Source organism: Paramormyrops kingsleyae, chromosome 14 (assembly GCF_048594095.1).
Source record: "Paramormyrops kingsleyae isolate MSU_618 chromosome 14, PKINGS_0.4, whole genome shotgun sequence".
NCBI lineage: Eukaryota > Metazoa > Chordata > Actinopteri > Osteoglossiformes > Mormyridae > Paramormyrops > Paramormyrops kingsleyae.
Window position 1 is genome coordinate 3,383,598 of NC_132810.1, and position 23,646 is coordinate 3,407,243.

Here is a 23,646-nt window from a genome sequence, read left to right on the forward strand (position 1 = left end):
TTGGCACTTTGAATATGTAAATCGAGCAGTTCCATCCATCCATCTTCTAACCACTTATCCTAGTCAGGGATGCAAGGAGCCCTGAGGTCTATCCTAAGCAGCTAATGCACATGGCAGAGATCCCAGTCCACCAGGAAGAATGCCGGGCAAGACAGGGGTGTTCAGCAAACTCCACACACAGAGGGGAGATGGGAATCAAACCCCCAACACTGTAGGTGTAAGGCAACAGTGCTACCCCTGGTGTTATACAAACACTGCAAAGACAACCTCAAAAAAAGTGCTGTAATTCAGACTCTAACCAGCAGAGAGAATACTAAGCTCACCAACAGTAAAAACATGTTATTACAGAGAAGTATACTACTACTAATAATAATAATAAGAATACACATCAATAATGGAATAAATGTTTAACTACAAATTTTAGACAGAATTGAAAACAGAAAATATTTTATTTTCAAAAGGAGATATTTCACTTTGAAACGGTTTGCCTAATACTAACGAGAAAAGCTATGTGGGTGATTGAAAGACAGAGAATAAGAGTCTATGGAATAGCCCATGGTGGGATCAGATGCACCTTAGAAAAGTTCAGTTTCTAATGTATCTTTGAAGAGCTCAGATTAGTTCAGTTAGTTCAATGGATCTGGAGCCAAAAATTGAGCTCTTAATCTAATGAGGGAATATTCTGTAATTAACCTTTGCCAAAACAGAGTTTTTCTTCTGTGCAAGTTTGATGCATGTGCACAACATTTGTGGATCACAAGATTTTTCTAGATAGACAAAAGTCCATTCAGGAAATGTTTCTTAACTGTGTTTAACACAGACAGAAACAATGTATTCTTTGAGGAAAAACTCTTGCTGACATTTAATTCACATACAAAGTCACCACCATACTGTAAACTTTAAAACAAGATTTGAACGAGCTTTGAAATTCTGCAATGATGGTAGTTCCAGGCATTGTGCTGAAATTACTAGCTCAGACATATATTTTCAGTGTTGATATAGCCTCACATCTCAGAAGTTCAAAGACATAGAAGACTGTGAAGGTAAGTATACATTTGTTGTATGTTTGGCCAACCTCAGGCTTTGGTGTGGGCAGCATCAAAACCATGCATGATTAAACAAAATTACCAATTATCTTTAAAATTATTGCCTTCTTTAATCCATGCAAGGCACAATAATGAGAGGTGTCAGATTTATTACAAAATGAAAAAGTGTGGAGTTTGCATGTTCTCCCTCTGCCATTGTGGGCTTTCCTCTGGGTGCTCTAGTTTCCCCCCAAAGTCCAAAAACATACTGTAGCTTATTGGGGTTACCAAATTGCCCATAGGTGTGTGTGGGTGAGTGAATGGTGTGTAAGTGAATGGTGTATGAGTGAATGGTGTGCCCTGTGATGGGTTGGTGCCCCATCCTGGGTTGTTCCCTGCCTTGTGCCCTGCGATGGGTTGGTGCCCCATCCTGGGTTGTTCCCTGCCTTGTGCCCTGCGATGGGTTGGCCCCCATCCTGGGTTGTTCCCTGCCTTGTGCCCTGTGATGGGTTGGCGCCCCATGCTGGGTTGTTCCCTGCCTTGTGCCCTGTGATGGGTTGGTGCCCCATCCTGGGTTGTTCCCTGCCTTGTGCCCTGTGATGGGTTGGCGCCCCATCCTGGGTTGTTCCCTGCCTTGTGCCCTGTGATGGGTTGGTGCCCCATCCTGGGTTGTTCCCTGCCTTGTGCCCTGTGATGGGTTGGCGCCCCATCCTGGGTTGTTCCCTGCCTTGTGCCCTGTGATGGGTTGGCGCCCCATGCTGGGTTGTTCCCTGCCTTGTGCCCTGTGATGGGTTGGTGCCCCATCCTGGGTTGTTCCCTGCCTTGTGCCTGTAACCTCCTGGATAGGCTCTGGTGACCCTAACAGGATAAACAGTGACAGAAATGGATGGATGGTTAGTTTTCACATTCTATGTTATATTTTACTGGTGAGCGTTCTATGTTGGTGTATGATCAACGACTTTCATTATTTTTTCTTTGGACATATGGTTTGTATAAAAGCAGTTTTTGTCTTTGGTTCCTCCAAGTGTCAAATTACAGGTAATTACTAAAAGCATAAAGAAAGTCCCTAATAAGAGCGACATCTCCTAAGGTTTTTATAACCAAAATATTGCCCCCAATCATGTAAATTAATTGTGGGACAGCAAAAAAATATTGTGAAAGTGCATCAGAGACAGTAGAAGTACAACTGGCTAGTCAACATCGTCAGCAGACCTGTTCTCAGCATGCCCACCCCACAGCCAATTGGAATGGCAAGTATGCAGCTCAGCTCCAAATCTAAATCTAAACTCTGACATGAAATGATGTCCCACCAAGCAAGTACCATGGGGAGGATCTCACAATACTTAAAAGTTCAAAATACAGGACAGTGCAGGGACTGCACACAAGGGTCTATATAGACGGTGCATTGAAGTAAAGAATGATAATGTATAACACACTGGCATAACTGGTGGAATTAATGGTGTCAGTTAACAGGATATAAATAAATAGATAGATAAATGTTAGCATTGAGTCCTTGGGGGCTCCCAGCAGCACCTGGTCACATGGGGGGTGTGTGGTTTCAGTGTGTCATTTTACCTGAGGCTCTGTACTGTGCTCAGGACCTAGTTAATAAAATTTGATTTTTCTCTAACTTTTTAACTAAGGACCAGTCTTGTATCCCAACAGCAAATACAGGCCGCATCTCCAAAGAGCAACAAGGCGCACAAGTCAAAGCTCACTGTCAGGCATCGACAAAAACTTAACTGGATAGTTGATGATCACCACAGACGAATGGCCATTAAAATGACCGCAGAACTGAATCAGCACCTCTGTGAGATTGTCTCAAGAAAAACTATATGCTGGGAACTTCACAATGCTGGGATTTATAGGAAGTGGTGACCATTTGTATCCAAGGCCAATGCACAAAGGTAAATAAATGGTAGGTAGGGGGATTATTAAGCATGGGTTTACCCAGGCTAAAACCCAGGGGCCGCCGGTCTGAAGGGGCCTCAACAAACCTCGACTTGTTTAATGGACATTTAAACCCCCTCCGGCTGACAGCTACACAATCTGTTCTGTACTTTGACCATTAAACTCCATGTACTTTCACTGACACCCCGTCTCCCTTTGTTACGTCCTGCCCCTCATGTCCCCCTGCCCCTCCTGTCTCCTTCCTCACGTGGTCCTGATGAGCTGCGCCTGGTGCTTGTTGCCCCTCATTAGTCTTTGTATTTATGTACCTGTTTGTCTCGACAGCCCCAGTCTGGTCATTAATGTCCACCTCCCCTGCATCAGCCTTCCAAGGACTGATCTGAACTGAAATAGAGGCCAAATTCCTTATTAGGCCCTTGACATTAAAATTTAAATTGTCCACCCTCTCCATGTCTTGCTGTAGGAACCAACAGAATCTTCACTACGTTAAATAAATAAATCTCTTTGTCTAGCATGTTCCCTGTCATTATGGATTCACAGCCAAGCTTGAAGCACATTTAACACATCCCATATCTTCTGTCAATTCAACTCTCCCATCCCAGAAAATAATTAAATGAAAATGTAGATCACCCTCAGCTTAGGGGATTTAAAATGAGTGTAGTGTGTGACTGCGCATATGTATGTCTTTCCAGTACAGGTACTGACATAGAGCTTAAATTTCCAGTGTTCCACAATTCCTTGTGCTGGAAAACTGAGATCTGGGAAAATAAGGTAAGGGAATATAGCAAGCAAAGAAAAAGCAACGTAAGTTTAAAAAATCTATTTATTACAAATAATACAATGCAACACAATGAATTGGAAAAATGCATGGATATTCCAAAGCAGGCCATATTAAGGGCAATAAAATGTATGTCAATTAAAAGGGTAGATTTGCAGCAGAGATTTAGAATGCTTAAAGACCATATCATCTTGTACATGACAGAGAAGCTACAGTAAATGCTGAAGCAGCCCAGTGTCTAAAACTGTGGTGTTTAGCGCCAGCATGGTCAGCAATCTATTCAATGCCCCGAGGGACTTGTGAATTAGAGTGTTTTGCTTGGGTGAGCCTGATAAGTGATTGTTAAGATCTTAGACTTCATGTTGCGTTTGTTAGACTGTTACTGTGAACTGTAGAAAGTAGTGATTGTAGTACAACTTCTGTTGGCAGTAATCGTCAGCACATATGTACATGGAGGTAAAATGCATGCAGCTCAACAGAATTTCACACACATACATATATACACACACATATATAAAAATTCTATGGACCTAGCAAAAAATAACATAAATACACTGCATTTAAATTTCCTTAAAGTATTAAAGTTCTTTCCGCAAGATTTAGGGAGAGACACATTAGAAGTTTGCAAAATAACTGGTCATCCGTACTGTGTTCGTCGCCGAAATTCCTGATTGCCATATGCTTTGGCCAATCACACCTCGGGAATTCCTGCCGCACATCTTTTTCGATCCAATCGCGTTGATCCTGGGGCGGCCCGTTGCCAAGGGCGAGTTAGGTTGAGCAAGTCAGTTTCCACAGCGGATTGAGCAGGTGAGGCGCTTGGCGTAAGGCGGCGTTAGTGAGGAGGCAGCGAGGTGTCTCCTCGGTGTAACTTCCTTAAAATTTAATTTATTTGGACTGTTTTGCAAGTACATCATTTAGTTCTAGCTGGAATAGTTACTTTATACAACCTGACATTGCGATTGTTACTACACAGGAATTTGCTGTTACGGTAAGAATATCCGCTGGCCGGCTCGCTGTGTGTTTCAGTCCAGTAAAACGGCAAGTCTGATAGGAAGAGGGCGTGCTGATGTTGTAGATATCTGGGGTTAAAGTTGCTATGTACACCGTACTGACACGTTAAAGCCGTGGGTGTCACTATGGCGATCATCATGTTCAGATCGAGGACCGAGTGGGATCTCACGGTTATACTGAACTGGCCATTTACCTTGTGTTGCAGTCAAAGTAAATTATCAAGCACGTATCTCGTGTGGCGGGGTGGTTAGTGGTTGTTTGAGTGAAATCGGGTAGTTATAGAAACATAAGGATGACCCCTTGGCTTGTTATGTTTTTATATGTCGTATGGCACTATTGCTTGTTGAAGTTGGCCGCATCATCGACGGTCGATGGCAGGGATAATTTCAAAGTGCCCGACCTATGAAACTGTCTGGCCGGGAAATATATCGAGCGACGGGACTGAGCTGCCTGATGCTGACAGCCGAAATTTCCATGTCATCCGGTATCAGCGATCCAGTGCAATGCTGTTGAAGGGGAACTTCGCGGAGCCCGGCAGCAAAGTGCCTGCTGGTGAAGGCGGACCGGGCTGTTTGGTTACGATGCGTCGGTCAGTGTAATACAGAGCAATCAGCCTACTGGGGAAAAACACCCAACGCGCAAAATATATCACAATTCATGTAATGCTGCCGTGATCAGTATTTTGTTAATCGGTGGCAAATAATTCAGTGGGAAAAAAAGTTGCATTTTTATATGGTTCGTGGCATGCAGGCATGTTCATGTATCATTTATTATGTGACCGACTGTCCCTCAACCAAATAGCGTGGTTTTGTTAACACTGTGAGCCGTAATCTGTGCCGAAATGTAGTGTGGCATGACATGACTGTACACACGCCGTTTATGCCGGTATTTCTTGGCAATCGGAGGCGATCCCGCTGAAATGTGCGCATTCTACGGTCGCCCGTGGTACTTGGCGTTATGGTCGCTAACCGAGGAACTTCTGAAGCAGAATAAACGGGGTTGGATCGTGCTGCTTTCGGATTTACTGCGCTTTTCGGTATCGGCGCATTCGGTGGTATGATGAGAGCGTGTAAATGCACGTCTGATAATGACACCACAGCAACTCTTACCGACGTATCGCATTTCAGCAATTTGGACCCGTCAGTAAATAAAATGCGGCGTTTAACTCGGACACCTGTCTCCTGCAGGCAAAACCGTCCTCTGCTAATAATGTGTATCTCATTTCCAGTTTTTCTGAAGAGAATTTGGTTTAAGCCATTCCAATCGATTTCATGTAACTGATATATACATACTGAAGTATCTCAGATTAATTACTTTTTATTATATATTTATATAGTGCTACAAAAACAACGCCTGTTGGGACTTGAACGGGCATCCTTGAAGTATGTGTACATTTCAGAAATTCACCGTAATGCGCAACTTAACACCTCTTGTGACACAAGTTTTATAAGTTTATTTAATATTTTGTTCTAAAACAGTTTTATCTAAATAATTATAAAGGCACCTTCAATATTTGTCTGGTATATTTCAACTTCAAATAATTTTTCTTGTTACTATTATTGTTATAATTGTGTGATACAGTAATAATTTTAGGTGATTGCAAAAATATTAGCATTGCTTGAGGGTCTTGGGTAGTTTTAACGCGCAATATTATTCAAATTACCGTAAGTACTAATGATCTAATACTGTTATAATGTAGGCAGCACAGGATAAATAGGGTTTTGTTGCTCTAGGAAGAAATATCTAGTTGTATTAATAGGCGATATTGTTGCTTTGAATTAAAATATGTATTAAGGTACAAAGCAAGAATTTAATTCAGTATTCTGATCAGATGTCATGCAAGTATTGCTAGAAATAATTTTTAAGTTTCATGAAATGATTTACCTGTGCTGCAGCAGTCTTAATTTGCAGTTAATTGGTTGACTGTTCCTGTGGGTTGGGGCTGGTGCTGCAGCATTTGTCTTTCCCCCCCCCCACTTCTGTGTATTCTCTCCTCGGTTAAAAACCAGATTTACCACAGAATTACTGCAACCCACAGAGAGAAAAGTCTCTTACCAATGTACGACGTAGTGACTTAACACAATGTTGAAATAAAGGCATCCATATGATTCATTTACTGCTCATTTTTGACTGTACTTCCGGATGCATGCCCGCCTTCCTGATGCATATTGTTCCCTATTTGTTGTTATTTTCCCCAAGAACCTCGTAGGATCTGCACAAACGCTTCACTTTCTACTTGGGTCTGTATTATAAGTCGCGCATATCATATCCCTTGGAACATTAGAGGCACGTCTTTTACTAGGCTAATAATATCTCGCAGGCAATTAACAGGCTTTTAGGATGCGTCACTGTTATCTCAGCCACCCTCGACCTCATGGCAGGAAGAAGCCAGTTGTGCTCCATCATTCCAGGGCTTGCAGTTATTAACCATCCTAGTTAATCAGCTGATAATATGCAGGCTTTCTTTTAGAATGTACAAAGTACCTTAATAGATTATAAGACCTTTCCCTTTTAAAATAAAAAGGCTTCTCTGATTATTAAAAACGTCTTTGTGCTTTCACACAGTCCTATTACCTGACAGTGTATCATCATTTTGTAATAGTACATTACAGAAACAAAAAGCAGTTTTCAAAATTTTATATAAAAGCGTTTCAGCTATGTGAGTAGGTTTACTGTTCTAACTTGTATATGATAATCACACATTTCTACTGTAATTTTATCATATTCTCAGATGTTAATTGTATGTGCAGAACATATGATTGCGTAAATTTTGGTATAAGAATATTTGATCAAATATTGATCATATTAATCTTGTTTCAGGTATTGATTTAAATATTGGTAGAAATGTAAAATGTTGATTGTGCTTTTTACAGAACATTTTCCGAGTGCAGGACAGCTCCTGGTGACTGTTTCTCTTGTTAAGCTTCGGTGTGCATTGCTGTAGTGATGCATGTGTTTGCTCCTGCAGGGAGGGTCAAGTTCTGTCTCTTTTAGCAAGACCCAAATTTTGAACAATTATTATCGCCTGTAGAAACTGGGGTCTTGTACCATAATAAGCCATGTGAACATCCAGAAGTGGTTCTCTCCCTCTGCTACAGATTAGAATGTTAGACTTTGAAACATGCACTTATAGGTTCACTATATAGCTGTCACTACTATAAACTGAAACTCAGTGAAGTGCAAGGGGACAGCAGGAAGTGAACTAGCCTTTGTGAAAGTGGTTAACCATTAATACAACAGAATCAGGTTTACAATATGTCTGTGCAGGTGTGCTGTGACATTAGGTTTTTCTATTTGGTTATTAGGTAAGAATGTAGAAGAGCGTAGTTTTTATTTGTTTAACTGCTGATGTATTTCTGTTTTTTTATTTTTGCTTTTTTATTGCTATCATTATATATTACAGAAGTCCTGCTCTTGAACATTTCGGCCTTGTTCACAGTCACTTTCCGCTACTAGTTAAATGTTGTGCCATCGTTGCCTTACCAAATATCTGGAGGGAGAATGTCTAGTTCATCCTTACTTACAGCTCAAAAGTGAGTACTGTCCCCACTGCGAAAGCAACTGGTCAGTCCACTGGTCTCCTTTTAGGGGTCCAGGCAGCGTCATTAATGGACCCCTATGGTTTTTTCTTGGATTTTTTGTGCTTCTTTCTGCTTTCACTTTGTAAATGTGCCATATTGCTCTTTTAGGGTATAATATTCAGATATTATCCTTTGCTTAGCAGTCTACCATATTTTATGTACTGCATACAGTACATAGTTGTGGGCTTATTGTGAGTCATGACTGCTTTTATCTTGTGCTGTTAATGTCTCTTGCATTGTATCCAAGGTACCATAAATCGAAATACCAGCAACTTGCTTATGTGGCAGTTATCTGGAATGGTTCTTTAGAAGCCTCTCTTCAGTCAAATGAAGATGAACAGGGACTCCTCAGTCCTTCTGGTGAGGTTGTGCTGTAGGGGCAGCTGGTCAGTGACATTACATTCGGCACAAGAGGTGCCGTCGCATAATTGTGATCTTGAACACCGTAATCCATGACGATGACATGTGCTGTGATAGCTGTTCAGTGTCTGTTCAGTATTTCCACAACCCCTTCCATTTTAGTTGACACTTTGCTTCCTTGATTGTAGAAGAATGTCCACATTATCTGGATGTACCTATAAAAAGTGAGAGATTTTCATTTACAATATAGCTACTCACTGCATTGGTTTCACTAACGGATGTGATCCTTCTTCTCGGCTGTCATAGAAGGAACTGTTTTTGCACCCCCTTAGTAGGGCTAGGCAGTTAATTGATTTTGAATTTCAATTATGGTTTTGGCTTCCAACGATCGTCAAAACAAAATGATCGAGATAAAACGATTAAATAATCGTGATCTCAATATCGACCAAAATAATCGTGATTTTTTTTTTTTTTTTTTGCCACAATCAAACAGCTCTACTCCTTAGTCAGCAGGTATTTTGTGACACCCTTCCTCTCCGGCCCTGTCCCTTTACTGTGTTCTGTGTACCATGTCCCCCCCCCAGTTTCTCTTTAAGTTATATTGCGAACCTCTGCCTTGTTAGACACCGTATCCTCCACACACGGTGGGTGGAGATTGAACTTGTGGAGGCTTGTGCGTTTCTGCTTGCTGGGGCTGCAGGACGGTTTGTGGTAGGGTTGTGCATCTAGTACCGCTGTCCGCTCTGTTGGCTCGTTAGCAGTGAAGACAGAGAACGGCTACATGAATGAATGTATTCCAAGCCGTCCATCAGCAGTCGCCCCCGACTGACGTTCTGCGGGTGAGCCTGCTCGGGTTTCTTGGTTTTCTAGGATCCGGTTCAGCGTGACCCCTCCAGTCCCCCCCCCCACACATTCGGGCCACTTATGCTTGGACTAAGCTGCTTGTGTTGTCTCTGGTGTTGGTTACTGTTGCGGGATGCATCAATGATTCAGGCAGCTGGGCTCGTTTTGCTTGACAAAAGTCTGTATCTCTGATGGATCGTGTTTTCATTTAGTCACAGGTGGAAGTAAGTTGGGGAAGTAGGATCATTAGTAATTATGTCAACCATGTCTACAGTCTGAGTTTTCAGCTTTCAATGAATGAATGAGTGATATATTTATACAGCACTTTTCGAGACCCCCAAAGCACTTTACAGAACCAATGGGCAGCCACTTAGATATAGGGGATGATTAGGAGGGCAGATCTGAAAGGGCCACAGTAGACGGTATTTTGCCAGGACATCGGGGTACCACCCCTACTCTTTCAAAAGATGTCCCAGGATCTTTTACGACCTCAGAAAATCAGGACCTTACTTTTGCATCTTGCTTTCTTATTGCTATCATTACGGAAGTCCTGCTCAAAATCGGGAGCGTTTCGGCCTTGTTCACAGTCACGTCCCGCAACTAGTTAAATGTACTGTAGTGCCATCATTGCCTTACCAAATATCTGAAGGATGGTACCATTTTCACAATAGAGTGTCCCTGTCACTGCACTGGGGCAGTGGGATCCACAGAATGGGTCACCCTGTTGGCCGCACGACACCTCTTCCAGGTGATGTTTTGTCTGTCATAGAGTGTTAGTTTAACGATTTCAAAACCTCTCCTAAAGTCACCCCAGTATTTCCAACAACCATCTAATGCATCCATGCATTTTTTTAACTTGACCATTACCCCGACCTTCTTTGGCTAGTCATTACCTCATTCAATTGCTTAAGTAAGTGAGTTTTGTGGTGAGATTTAATGAATACATGGAATGTCTGAGGTGTCCCTGAGGATAGATTTGGGAACTGAAGCAGTGTTCATCTACAAAAACAGAAGTTTTTATTGTGATACTGTTAATTTGCATATATTCTAATGCTAAAGTGTTTTTTTCTGAACAAATATGCACTTCTTACCCAGGTAAACACCTTTAAATGTTTTCTTTGACTGCCTGAGACTTTTGCACAGTACTGTACACTGGGCAATTTAGAGATGCCAATTCAACTGTGTGTCTTTGCCTAATGAGAGGAAGGATGCATTTCCCACACACACAGAGTTGAAATGGGATTTGAACCCCCATTCCTGGAGGTGGGGGTGCTGTTAAAGAAGCATATTGGGCCCCAACCCAGACCAATACAGTTAATTTCCATATGTTTTGCAGCCCCCTGTCACTCAAGGGCCCTTGGAATCAGCCTACCCCCCCCAGGTCAGCTAACTTGCAGATCTGTAGCTGGGGGTTAAGGGCCTTGCTGAATGTTCTGCTGAGGCTGGGACTCAAACCGGTGAGCTTCTGATCACGGGGCCAGACACTCAGGCCGCTGAGCCGCTGACCGTCCCCATATAGTGTGTGTGGATTTCACGCTTACTTCCCTATGACGGAGTAAAATGCATTTACCCCCCCCCCCCCCCCATCATGACAGGGAGACCCACCACAAAATTTTCAAAGGGTCGACAGATTTTATTGAGCACCCCCTTTTCATAACAGACGATCATGCAAAATCAGCCTAACCCTCCCATGCATAACATGCAATGTCGATATCAACATACCCTCTCAATGGGATGCCAGTGTTTTCTTTATATGTAACATTAGGATTGTCTGTCTTTGTATTTGAATGGGCTCCATTACATTCATGAAGAGTTCAGGTGTTCTCAAGTGTCCTGGTCTCTCTGTCTCCCAAGTGCTCTGCTGACGTCACGATGGCTTAGCGTTGCTCTGCACCGACCGGGTTCACATTAATGGCAGCGGATGCTGTGGGAGGCCGTTCGGACCCAGAGGCTCACAGGTCCAAAATCTTGAATAGAGCCAGCTATCTGGTAGATCTATCTCTAATAATCATGGAGAGAGATTAGTGCTGCTGTGTCTCTATTGAATTCCGTATAAACACTCAGTGAGGGGTATCGTGAATAGCAGTGTGAGGTAGTGTATGAATGGTTATGCTTGTTTGTGTATGTGTTTCTGTGAAAGGTTGAGTGTTTTTGCTGTGAGTGGTATAATTTCTGTGAGAGGGTATTTCCGTTGAGTGGTTGAGCTTGTGCGAGGTTAATATTCTTTCTTTTTTTGAGAGGATGTTTGTGTGCTGGTCTTTTGTGTGGTTGTGTATATATTTTTCTGTTTGAATATGTACTGCCATTAGACTTCTTGGCTTGTGCATGAATTACAGACAGTGTGTCATTTGTGATTTATCCAGCTTTGGAATGAAGCAAATTGATGGTTTATTCTTCTATGAATCTGTTTCCTGGAAATTATACAAATTGTGCTTTAAAATAAATCTCATTAATTTCCCAAGATGCAGAAAATAAGTTTTCATTCTTTGTTGTTTGTGACTTAAATCGTTTATTTGTGCCTGAGGTTGAATCGGGGCATCTGGTTTCATCTGCCTTGCCGATTCTGCAGTGCATTGCAGTTGAGTCTGCATGGATCAGCACATTATGTTTGGTAACTGAGGAGTGGGTGGCTCATTGACAATTTGGCCTGGTCACCAGGAGGCAGACTTGGTGCTGCTTTAGTTTGGCAGGGTTGGAGAAACCAAGCTGGTCCTAATTGTGTTAGCAGTTCATGCCAGTTGTAATGTCAAACATATGTGTGCATTTAGATAGTATGTATGAATGCAGAGTGATGTGAAAAGAAAGGTTTAGGAAAAACTGCAGGCTTGGAGGAGGGCCTGGAGTGTCCCTCCATGTTGCATCAGTTGCTGCGCCTTTGGGCATGAGCAATACGTAGGTGGGTGAACCAACACTCCCACTGTACAGGAGAAGCGCGCCAGGAAGCCTTTGCCAGGAAACGGTGCCCTCGCTTTGAGTCCCGCTGCCTGTTTATGCGCAAGCCTGGAACTAGGGAAGGATCTCGCTGAGCATCTCCCCAGACACAGATGTGAGATCCTGATGTGTACAGTAGGGTGACCGGGGGCGACACTGTGAGCCCCTTCAGGGTTTACAAGCTACTTTGAAGCTGAAAGGCTCTGGTGCTCTGGGCTGAAATGGTAATTTGCAAGACCTGTCCTGGCTGTCAGTGTCCCCCCCCCCCGACATGGAGTAGGTGGTCATCCTGTTACAAGACATTATGTAATAATACCACATTATGTAATAACTGAACACAATGTAACAAATGTTCACTTCATTATGTAATAGCGCCTGCATTTTGTAATAATCTGTCACATTTTGTAATAGACGGCTTGAATGCAATATGTAATGCATTTCCGTGCATTTTATTATACATAATTACATATTGCAGTGGTTATTGCAAAATGCGGGAGTTGCACTTTCTATTGATGAAAATGTAATACTGCGCATTATACAATAAATAACCACAATGGATCTCATCATTGACACCTAGTCAAATTATTACATAATGTGATGTTATTATATAATCCGTTGTTACACACCCTAGTGTACAGTGTCGCCCAGCAGTTGATTAGGCACTTATGTGTTGGTCCTCCTTGGATCTCCTCTAACTCTTCTTGGTGGACATCACCCTCACCCTCGGCTTCGCTGGCCTCTAGGTGTGGCTATATCTGGAACCCCTTAACCCTTGAGGTTTGACTCACGTTTGGGTTTCTGCCTTTCCATAAGGTGTGTGTTCGGTATGAGCTGGGCTCCCTTGATCAATTGCTGTGTCTTTCCAGGAACCAGCACTTCTGGGTGTCTTTGAGTGGCAGGACTGGTTGGATGAGATGTTACTTTAAGAGTGAAATGAGGGTTCCAGCTAAAATCAACACAGGAATCACGTGGACACTTACCTGCTTCCTCTTAGTCGTATAGCTCCTTATATGCACAGGCTCCTCCCACTCAGCTACGTAAGACGTGACTATATCACTTGACATCACTTTATTTATGGTATCATCACCTATCTATTTAATAAGTAATGTTGCTTGCAGCATGCATTCCATTGCATGCTTTGTCCTAATTGTCCATTTGTTCCTTTCCAGTGCCTTCTCTATCTCTTCCTGTGCACTGTATTTTCTTTTTATGTACTACAATAAACACGTCTGCCCTACAGAATGTATTTGTTCTGCGGACCATCCGTTTTTCTGTCTGTCAGTGCCAAGTGCACCAAAGCAAATCTTTTGTAAATGCCAAAATAAAAATGCATGTGAATGCTTATGCTCTTGCATTATCTCCTAGAGTTATGTGCTGTTTTTGGAGCATGTCGTTAGAACTGCAATGGAGCTTGTGCGGTTTACAATCCATGCTAGGCGCCTTCCTTCAAAGAGGTTACTGTTGGTTGTCTCTGCCTTATTGAATTATTGAAGTACCTCATTAGAAGGCAGATCATGTGTTCCAATATTGCAGTATTTTTTTTTTCTGGCTATGCATGGCGGAGTATATCTGTTAGCTGTGCAGTGAAACACAGACGGGATTGGGGGATGGGGGCGCTTTTGGGAAGGGTGCAGCACTTGGCCACCTCTTGGAGTGCTCAGGTCATTCTCTCCAACACGGTGAAGAAGTGGGTGATGATAAGGTTTAGATTTAAAGACTCACCGCTCGGTATATTGAGTAAAAGAAGCTCATATGCAGCACAAAGCCCTTTTTATGTAAGTTTGTGTGTCATATTTGTATTCTGCCAAACATAACGTTGTGACATTTGCGTTGTAACATTTACGTGGTGCCAGTTATATTGCTGGACATATTTTTCTACAATTTCAGTACCAAGGACTTGAGATGGTTTTAAACTGATCATCAGTGCTGTAAATGTAATTTCATGAAATGAAAAGTATTTCATAACCTAGATTTCTAAACCCAAGTGCTAACAGTTCACTGTTTTCTTTCTGTTCCTGGGATGTAATACATGGTATTGCTGTTGTTTTTGTTTTGGCAGCGAAAAAAGTATGATCTTGCAACAAAGGTAATAGAAAAAGACATGTTGAACAATTGTGCTTGAAGGTGGCGCTGTAGAAAATTTACAAGACCTTATTGAATTTAATAATTGTCACATGTTGTGGTGTGTGGCTCTGTTGGTTAGGAATCTGTGCGCTTGACTTCAGGTTATTGGTTCAAATCCCATGGCTGGCAGCATGATGTCATTGTTACGCCTTTGAGCAAGACCCATAACCCCATCTGCTTCAGGGGTGCTGGATGAGTGTGAAATGTATTATTCGTTGGGCTGCAAAAAAAATAAATAAAATTATTTTGATAATCAATTAATTATGTAATCAGGCGATCAACTATTCAGTTGGGCCAATCTAAAATTTGGGGGAAAATTTGGTCACCAGAATTTCAAAATACCGCAGTATACTGTAGTACTGTAATACCGCCCAAGCCTAATAACTTTAAGGCTGTTCACCCATTTCACTACGCTGCTTTTGGTTCTGTTTGTTGGAATACATCTGCCCTCTGCTGGTCTGGTGGAATATCAATGCTGTACACAAATGTGCCAATCACGACCATCTGCATCCGCAGACAAATGTAATATGTACACAGCAGTCTGCACACACAACTGTGTGTACATTGTAACAGCACATGGAAAAGTGATGTATGAACTAGGCTTAACACACTAACGTTAATATTTCTAGGCGATGATGTCATACTATTCAAGTTACGCAGCAAACTGCAAAAATGCAACTAATGACAAAATTTGTCGTCAATTTTATTTAAATTACTAATTATTATCGATGTTATTGATTAGTTGATGCAGCCCTAATTATTTACCATAAAAAATTTATGGTTGGTAATTTTCCTGTAATATGCTCTAAGAATGGTAAGTGTGTTCATCTGTGTAATTGATATTAATAGTTGGAGCAACACTTGTTTCAGTCTATGAGTCGGCTTGTTTTTAAGAGAGGTTTTGTTGATAACGGAATTAGAGCAGTGTTACACAATCTGGTCCTCGGGACCCACAGTTGGTTCATGTTTTTGCTCCCTCCAAGCTCTCTGCTAGACAGTCCACATTTTTGCTTCCTCTCATCTCCCGGTAGGTTATGAAATATCCTAGTAGGTTATTAAATATTTTCATATATTTCATGAAATGGCATTTACTACATGATTAAAACCATCTCAGGTTCTTGGTACTGAAATTCTAGAAAAATATCATCAGCGATATTACTGGCACAATGTAAATGTCACAATGTTACATTTGGCAGAATACAAAAATGAGACACAACCTTAGTAGGGAGCTGGGAGGGAGCAAAAACATGGACTATCTCTGGGTTCCTGAGGACCGAACTGAGAAACGGTATTCAGGTATGGTTTTCTTCAGAGTGATTCTGCATGGGATGGTGTGTGTGAGTGTAACTGTACAAGCAGTGCTGCTATTCACTATCCACACAAATACACCGTACCGTAAATGCAAATTAGCAGATAAACCGTAGATCCACAGACATGTTATATCCAAAGGTCAAAAGTAAGTGTTGTTGCATTGCTTGAACTGTTTCCTGACGTGACTTGCAAATGTATGACATTTCATAAATAATGATTCAGATTTGGCCCTTAGTTTCACTTTACTCATTAAAGTGTCATTAGTTAATATTGATGTATGCAGTCATACTATAGTACCTTAGTCTGAAGTATGGCACCTTACTTATGACCTTACAACCAGAGTATTTGAGTATCAGACTGTTGGTTTGGCTTTAATAAATACCAACGCATCCCAAGTCCAAGCAGTGAATATGAAACTAACTATTAAAACAATTCCGTCAATTTGTTGAGGCTCTGAAAATCAGAATGTCTTCTTAAAGCAGCAGTTAAAAACGGGATCAGACAAATACCCACAACATAAGAGCACAAGACAACCAAATAGCAGCCAAAGTCTGACACCTATATTGTACTGTACAAAGTGATTAGTGCCAGAATATGTAAACACGTAACTAATATCGTAAGTGTATTGATACTGGAGCTGCTGTTTGTTATATGGGAATATGTAAAATTGGGTAGCCCATATATGTGAAGCACTCTTACTTAGTAGTGATCTGTATTCTAAGATTAGTTCTGGCGCAGAGTGGAGAATTACCAGCGTGTTGATGGAAGACCGGCCCGCAGTCGTGTTGTGCTGTTTTCCTGTTAGTGCCATTTTTTTTCCACTATCATGCCAAGTGAGAATGAGGACAGGAGCCTGAACTAGGCTGGATTCATTTGTTTTTCCATTACAGTCGGCAATTTCAACTGCGCCATTGATTCTAAGATGGAGATGGAGGGGAAAAAAGTGTGTTCGGTTAGCTGGCCAGCAAAGCATGGAATGAAAAAGTCTCCTCACGGAGCACCAAGTCTTTCAGATGTTCCTTTGGTCATCCTTGAAAGAGATTGCCGATGGAGGTTTGCTAGGATCAGGGTAGGCTGTGAGCGGAATGCCAAGTTAAAGCAAGACATTTGCACTCGGAGATCTGAAGAGATTATGTCGCGGGCTGAATGCCCACTCTAACCTGATTAATGGCTGATGTATTTCTTGTGTTCTGAGGAGGTTTGGTAAATGTGTAACAATGGGTTGTGGAAATCACTGCATTACAGTATGTGATTACATTCTGCGCTCATGTTTCCCAGCTACCCAAAAGCCCTTGCCGTGTGTGTGTGTGTGTGTGTGTGTGTGTGTGTGTGTGTGTGTTTTTCCGATCACTGAAGCAAAGGGAAGGTTTGATTAGAGTGTCATGGTAACCACAGACCCTGGCTGACCGTACACTCTTACAGCTCTCCTGCTGCAGACATTGTGTGTCTGTGTGTGTCTGTGTGTGTCTGTGTGTGTCTGTGTGTGTCTGTCTGTGTCTGTGTGTGTCTGTGTGTGTCTGTGTGTGTCTGTGTGTGTCTGTGTGTGTCTGTGTGTGTCTGTCTGTGTCTGTGTGTGTCTGTGTGTGTCTGTCTGTGTCTGTCTGTGTCTGTCTGTGTCTGTGTGTGTCTGTGTGTGTCTGTGTGTGTCTGTGTGTGTCTGTGTGTGTCTGTCTGTGTCTGTGTGTGTCTGTGTGTGTCTGTGTGTGTCTGTCTGTGTCTGTGTGTGTCTGTGTGTGTCTGTGTGTGTCTGTCTGTGTCTGTCTGTGTCTGTCTGTGTCTGTGTGTGTCTGTGTGTGTCTGTGTGTGTCTGTGTGTGTCTGTCTGTGTCTGTGTGTGTCTGTGTGTGTCTGTGTGTGTCTGTCTGTGTCTGTGTGTGTCTGTGTGTGTCTGTGTGTGTCTGTGTGTGTCTGTCTGTGTCTGTGTGTGTCTGTGTGTGTCTGTGTGTGTCTGTCTGTGTCTGTCTGTGTCTGTGTGTGTCTGTCTGTGTCTGTGTGTGTCTGTGTGTGTCTGTGTGTGTCTGTGTGTGTCTGTGTGTGTCTGTCTGTGTCTGTGTGTGTCTGTGTGTGTCTGTGTGTGTCTGTGTTTGAGAGAGAAGGAAGGGAGAGTATTAAATGTCTGTGGTGATACAGAAGATGCTGGTGGGAAAGATCTGAAAACCAAGCAGTGGGCTGCAGTCTATCTGCTTTGGATTTTATTGCAGGAGCAGTATATTTACAAAGAAATATGATGCTTGATATGATATATCAATGATATGATATATGATATATCAGATATAAGTATAATGAATATTCAATATTCAATGGTAGTATAGGTATGTTCATAGTGGATCTTATTTTAATGCAGTTTGTCAGAATTTGTCAGACACCAATTTCGAGAGGTGTAATTTTCACTTAGTAATGTGTGTGCTTCCTTTTGAAGACATCCATGCTTGTTATAACCATGGCTTTGATTTCATGGTTTCTCCTTGGCTTTCCTGTCTATGAAATTGTTGTTTTTTTTATTTTAGTCAGAGTATGCCATATTTAGGCCATGTCCATACATACACAGGTATGGTGTTTTTACTCCTCCGTCATTTAAAAAAATCCCGTCCACACAAACACTGTTTTTAAAAAAATCACCATCCACATGGAAACGCTAAAAACGCACTGTTGAGCAAACTCGCCTAATGTGAAGCGCAAACGGCACACACTGTGAAGTGAAAGGAAGTAGATATACACACGCTGTGAAGTGAAAGGCAGTAGATATACACACGCTGTGAAGTGAAAGGCAGTAGATATACACACGCTGTTAAGTGAAAGGCAGTAGATATACACACGCTGTGAAGTGAAAGGCAGTAGATATACACACGCTGTGAAGTGAAAGGCAGTAGATATACACACGCTGTGAAGTGAAAGGCAGTAGATATACACACGCTGTGAAGTGAAAAGCAGTAGATATACACACGCTGTGAAGTGAAAGGCAGTAGATATACACACGCTGTGAAGTGAAAGGCAGTAGATATACACACGCTGTGAAGTGAAAGGCAGTAGATATACACTCTCTGTGAAGTGAAAGGCAGTAGATATACACACCCTGTGAAGTGAAAGGCAGTAGATTTACACACGCTGTGAAGTGAAAAGCAGTAGATATACACACGCTGTGAAGTGAAGGGCAGTAGATATACACACACTGTGAAGTATACGTGTGGACAAGGGCCTAGTGAGAATTACTGCATCTTTGGGAGATTGTTCGTAATATTGAGTAGCTTCCAGTTAGTACCTCTGTGTCTGAAGTGCATTTTGTATTAATGTTTACTTTGAGAGCCGAGTCAAGAGGTCATAGTGGTTTTGTGATGAAACCAGGATAAATGATACTGATTGTAAAGATCTGGTTTTAGGTAAGACAGCAGGTCACATGGTGGTTGGTAGGTTACCTCTGCCTCTTCACACCTCCAGGATTGGGGATCTGAAACCTGTCCCTTCTGTGTGAGTGTGCAGTTGGGATCTTCTCTGTGTTTTTGGGGGCAGTGTGTAGGTCAGTGGGTTAGGACCCTGCACCTGTGATCAGAAGGTCATTGGTTCATGTTCCGGTGTAGACAGAGTGATGCCACCATTGGTACCCTGAGAAAGGTCTTTATCTCCCAGTTTCTCCTGGGACTGCCTAACCCTAGCTTGTGTGTTGTCTTGGATAAACGTATCTGCTAAATCAATAAGATGTAAAATGTCAGTGTAAGGTAACCAATGTTGCGTCAGACATGAGGGTAACTTTTGCTATTGCTTTGTGAAAGTCGCTCAAGATGGCATGACAGTGAAAATGTTTGGACATTGGAAATGAAATTTAAGCTCCAGAACATGCCTTAGTTTACTTTTCAGGGACTTAATTTGCTGTATGGATGCATCTTGCTGTAGGGCTATTTTGTTTTAATTAAAAAAGTTTCCAAAAAAAAAGTTTGTTTTTCCCCCCCAAGTTTAGCCATGTACAGTCGAACTTCGTTACAACGTACCTCGGGGGACATTAAGAATTTGTACATTATAACCATAGTACGTTGTAACCAAGTCCCTCAAAATGAATGATAGAACACAAAATGTTTATAAAAAAACTTTTATAAAACACCCCTCAAGTTGACACTATGACATACAGCTTGTGTAGTTTGAAGAATATAGTTCCTATTCTGAATAGGAACTATATTCTTCAAACTAGGTTAATATCAGTTACTCATAGACAGCCGACATAACGCAAAATCCACTGCCGGCTTATCGTTCAAATCACCTTACTGTAATCTAATGTCAAACCGAAATTATGCACCTGTATGATTCAATTGGCTGAAATAAATTTCGATACCATGACACCATGCAAAACCATGAAAAAACGGGGGCTGCATGCAAGGAGTCCGGCCGGCGTAGAATGCTTCGTGAGGATAGGTTCATACAGTTAGGCGTTGCTAAGCGACGTAGATGGCCGGCAACAGCCGATTCTGAATTGTGCGCGCGCTCGGAAGATGAGGCTGTACGTTGTAACGAAGGTTAGTTTGCCTATTTTCCTCTGAAAATCATACGTTATATCGAAGTTTACGCTGTAAAGGTGTACGTTCTAAGCGATACCGGCAAATGGTATAATGCATTACGCGAATTCGGGACATTGAAATTTGAACGTTGTATTGGTGTAAACGTTATAAATGGAGTACGTTGTACCGAGGTTCGACTGTAGCTGTAATAGTAAAAAAAAATTTTTTTTTTAAACTACAGCTCACAAGAAAATAATCTGAATTATCAATTTTTTGGCTACTCATGGGGTGGAAAAGTAGCTATATGTCAAAAGGAAAATAAAAAATAAACATAAAACATTTCTGAGCTGCAAATGTAGTAATTTACATACCAGATTTCATCCAAATTAAAAATGGTGCAGAGGCAGTTCATTGAATTGAAATGGAATGACCCTGTGTTAATGCGTTTGTGGTAAATCATCATGAAATTAGTGGCCCCTCACCTGGACTGGAAAGAGCTCTCTGCTCTGTCCTGCGTCACTCACTGTGACAAATGTTTTTATATCGTAGCCGCTGCCACCGTTTCCACACTCAGGAGGGCAAAATAGGTCCTGCAGTCAATCTTGAAGATGCGCTTGGCTGGTTAACAGATGCTGCTTTTTGTGCCCCTGACTATGAGAATTGCTAATTGCCGTATTTTCGGTTGGGTGACTTTGTGGCTTGGTGGGAAACACTGTTGCTTTGCCCTTCCGGGATTAAGGGTGTCTGTGTGTTTGGGTCAGCTATACGTTACACTGTGGGACCATTTCTTCGGTCCCCACAAGAGGAAATTCAGTTTTATTAAAATCTATGACTGCAGTCAAAAAACTAAAAATGCCGAAAGATGAAAACCAGTTAAATCATTCTGACAAGCACCTGATAGAGCAATTCAGGTTCAGTATGATCTATCTTGTTAAATTATTAGGCCTGTATATTTGATATGCTGTAGTCACTGACCATTCCACAGGATGTATAGGGCTGTGATATTTGGCTAGCCAGATTTTGGGCAGAACCTCTATAAATCTGTCTGCATTGCTGTGAGAAAGGTGTATACTACAACCAATATTTTGGTTATTTTAAATGTTTTATTGGGTTTATGCATAGCTTTCATTTTTTCCATGATTTGTTACTCCTTTCATTTTTTCTTGTTTGATTTATATGTTTATTAAAAGAAAATATCCCATGGCAATGTGTGGGGAAAATTTTGTTTAAAGTATGCCCCTGTGAATGGTAATAAAAGTGATGCATTAACTTCTGCGTTCCATCCCAGACAACTAATGAACACATTAAACAACCAGAAAGGCCAACACCCACTTACAGCAAGTTGCTGTCTTAATAATGCAGTTTCCATTTCAGATTCACATCTTATGAGCTCTGTATGCCTTTTCCTGCTCCCGCGACAGGCCTTATCTTGTGTACATTCACATATAGCACACTGTAATTCACATATAGCACACTGTAATTCACATATAGCACACTGTAATTTTACTTGGTGAAATGAGTGTATATGCAGTGGTCTGTAAAAGAATATATTGGCATGGTAGGACATTGTAGGCAATTGCTGCTTGACTGCTGGCCAATGTAAAGACAGACGTGCCAGTTCCACACCCATACGACAGCAGCTCATATTCCATATTTTATGGCAATATCTCCAGTCACTGCAAAACATAAATTACTGCAACTATCTAAATCTCTCCCTTTTCATGGATGTTCATATATTTTATCTTGACTTGATGCCAAAACGTTTTAATCTCTGCAGGACTGAAACTGTGTTATGGTATGAAGGACAGTGCATTATTTTAAGTAATTGTTAAAATGCAATTTTATAAATGGACTAATATATACATAGGCTGTAGCTATCAGGCACAAAAGCTAGGGCTTTGCCCTATTACCTTAAATTATGTGATTGAAAGTCCTAGTGAATTATAGTGGATTTACATGTATATTTAACTTATAAATCTCCTTCCAAGCTTCCTTGGCTGCCGTGGCAGTTTTGTATTAATTGGTTAAAGTCTGACGGTATTCCGCTAAACATCTTTTTTAACAATTACTCCATGTACTTCCTGAAATGAAAACGTCTGACATCATTTACTGGGATACCCAATCCGGAACCTGCCGATTAATCCTGAATTGGTTTAGCCATGTATGATGACCGGTGTCCAACCTCCTCCCAGGCTGTTCCTGCTTCTGCGCACGGTATACTTCAGCTCCGCCCAGACCAGTGCTGCTGTGTGATTCACGATGGCTTCCAAGGATGGCTTCCTCTGATTTGGGTTTGTGGCAAAAATGAGATGAAAGCAGTGGAAGTATGGCAGAATGGATGATGGTAGAGCATGGACAGAAGGTCACGTTTCAGGGTCTGAAACATCCAGATCTTTTCATTCCCCTGAGTACTGCTCATCCACACTCGCCTCTTCTCCCTCCATGTTCTTTCCTTCGTTCTTGTGACGCTTGGTTGGATGTCTGATGATACTCACGCCTCTTAGAATGGGTTTCTTAGCAGACCTGTTGTTAGGATGCTGTTGGAATTGAATATTTTGACAGCCATTTGTGTAATTTGCTACATGCTGCATTACATTTCCGGTATAATTAATTGTAATTATATATGATTGGAGGCAAATAAGCAAAGCCCGTTCAAGCCTTATAAGGTTATTGCCCGAAAGCCAAAAATTGATTTAGAGTCTTTGTTGTTCCTACCATCTAATGGAAATAATGTTGGATGCTATCAGGGGCGTACCTACAAGTTATGGGTCCCCTGACCAAATGTCACCTTGGTCCCCCTACCCAATGTTATGTGTAATTTTATGTATTCAGGGGCGAATGCTGGGCCCCCGGGTTTAGTGTGAGTCTCCATGTCTCTCCGATGACCCTGGACCATATGCAAACTCTACAGTTAAAAAAAGTAAACCTTTTTAAAATATATGAATGCCTTAGATGTATGTGTAATGGTGTTGTCATGATAACAACATATTTTGTTTCGATATCAATACTAAGTCATGAATTTCATTTTCAAAAATTTTCCATATTTTTCCAAATAAAGGGGAAACACTCTCAGATGTCAATAATGTGCTTTATTTTAAACAAAAATGTTTAAACGATATTTAGGATTTTTTCAGTACCGCTGTAACGTGCGGCTCTGATGCTGTGATGCTGGGCCTTATGAAGAAGGACAGAATATTGTTATATTATCGGGATGAAATGGGTTGCTTTTCCTGCCTTACCGACCTTCACATTCTGCTCAGCTTTATAGATATCTGGCAAGTATGT

General features: G+C 41.6%; 1 protein-coding gene across 9 annotated transcripts in view; it reads left to right on the forward strand.

Moving 5' to 3' along the window:
* Nucleotides 1–4,480: 4,480 nt before the first annotated feature.
* The window catches only part of numb (NUMB endocytic adaptor protein), a 43,192-nt gene continuing 24,026 nt past the window's right edge, over nucleotides 4,481–23,646 (forward strand). For 8 of the 9 annotated variants that reach the window (XM_023827455.2, XM_023827458.2, XM_023827459.2 and 5 more), the window contains exon 1: nucleotides 4,515–4,705. The gene's annotated coding sequence lies outside the window, so the exon portion shown is untranslated. Of the gene's footprint in view, nucleotides 4,706–23,646 lie in introns of all 9 variants that reach the window. The other variant, XM_023827456.2, reaches the window with a different exon arrangement.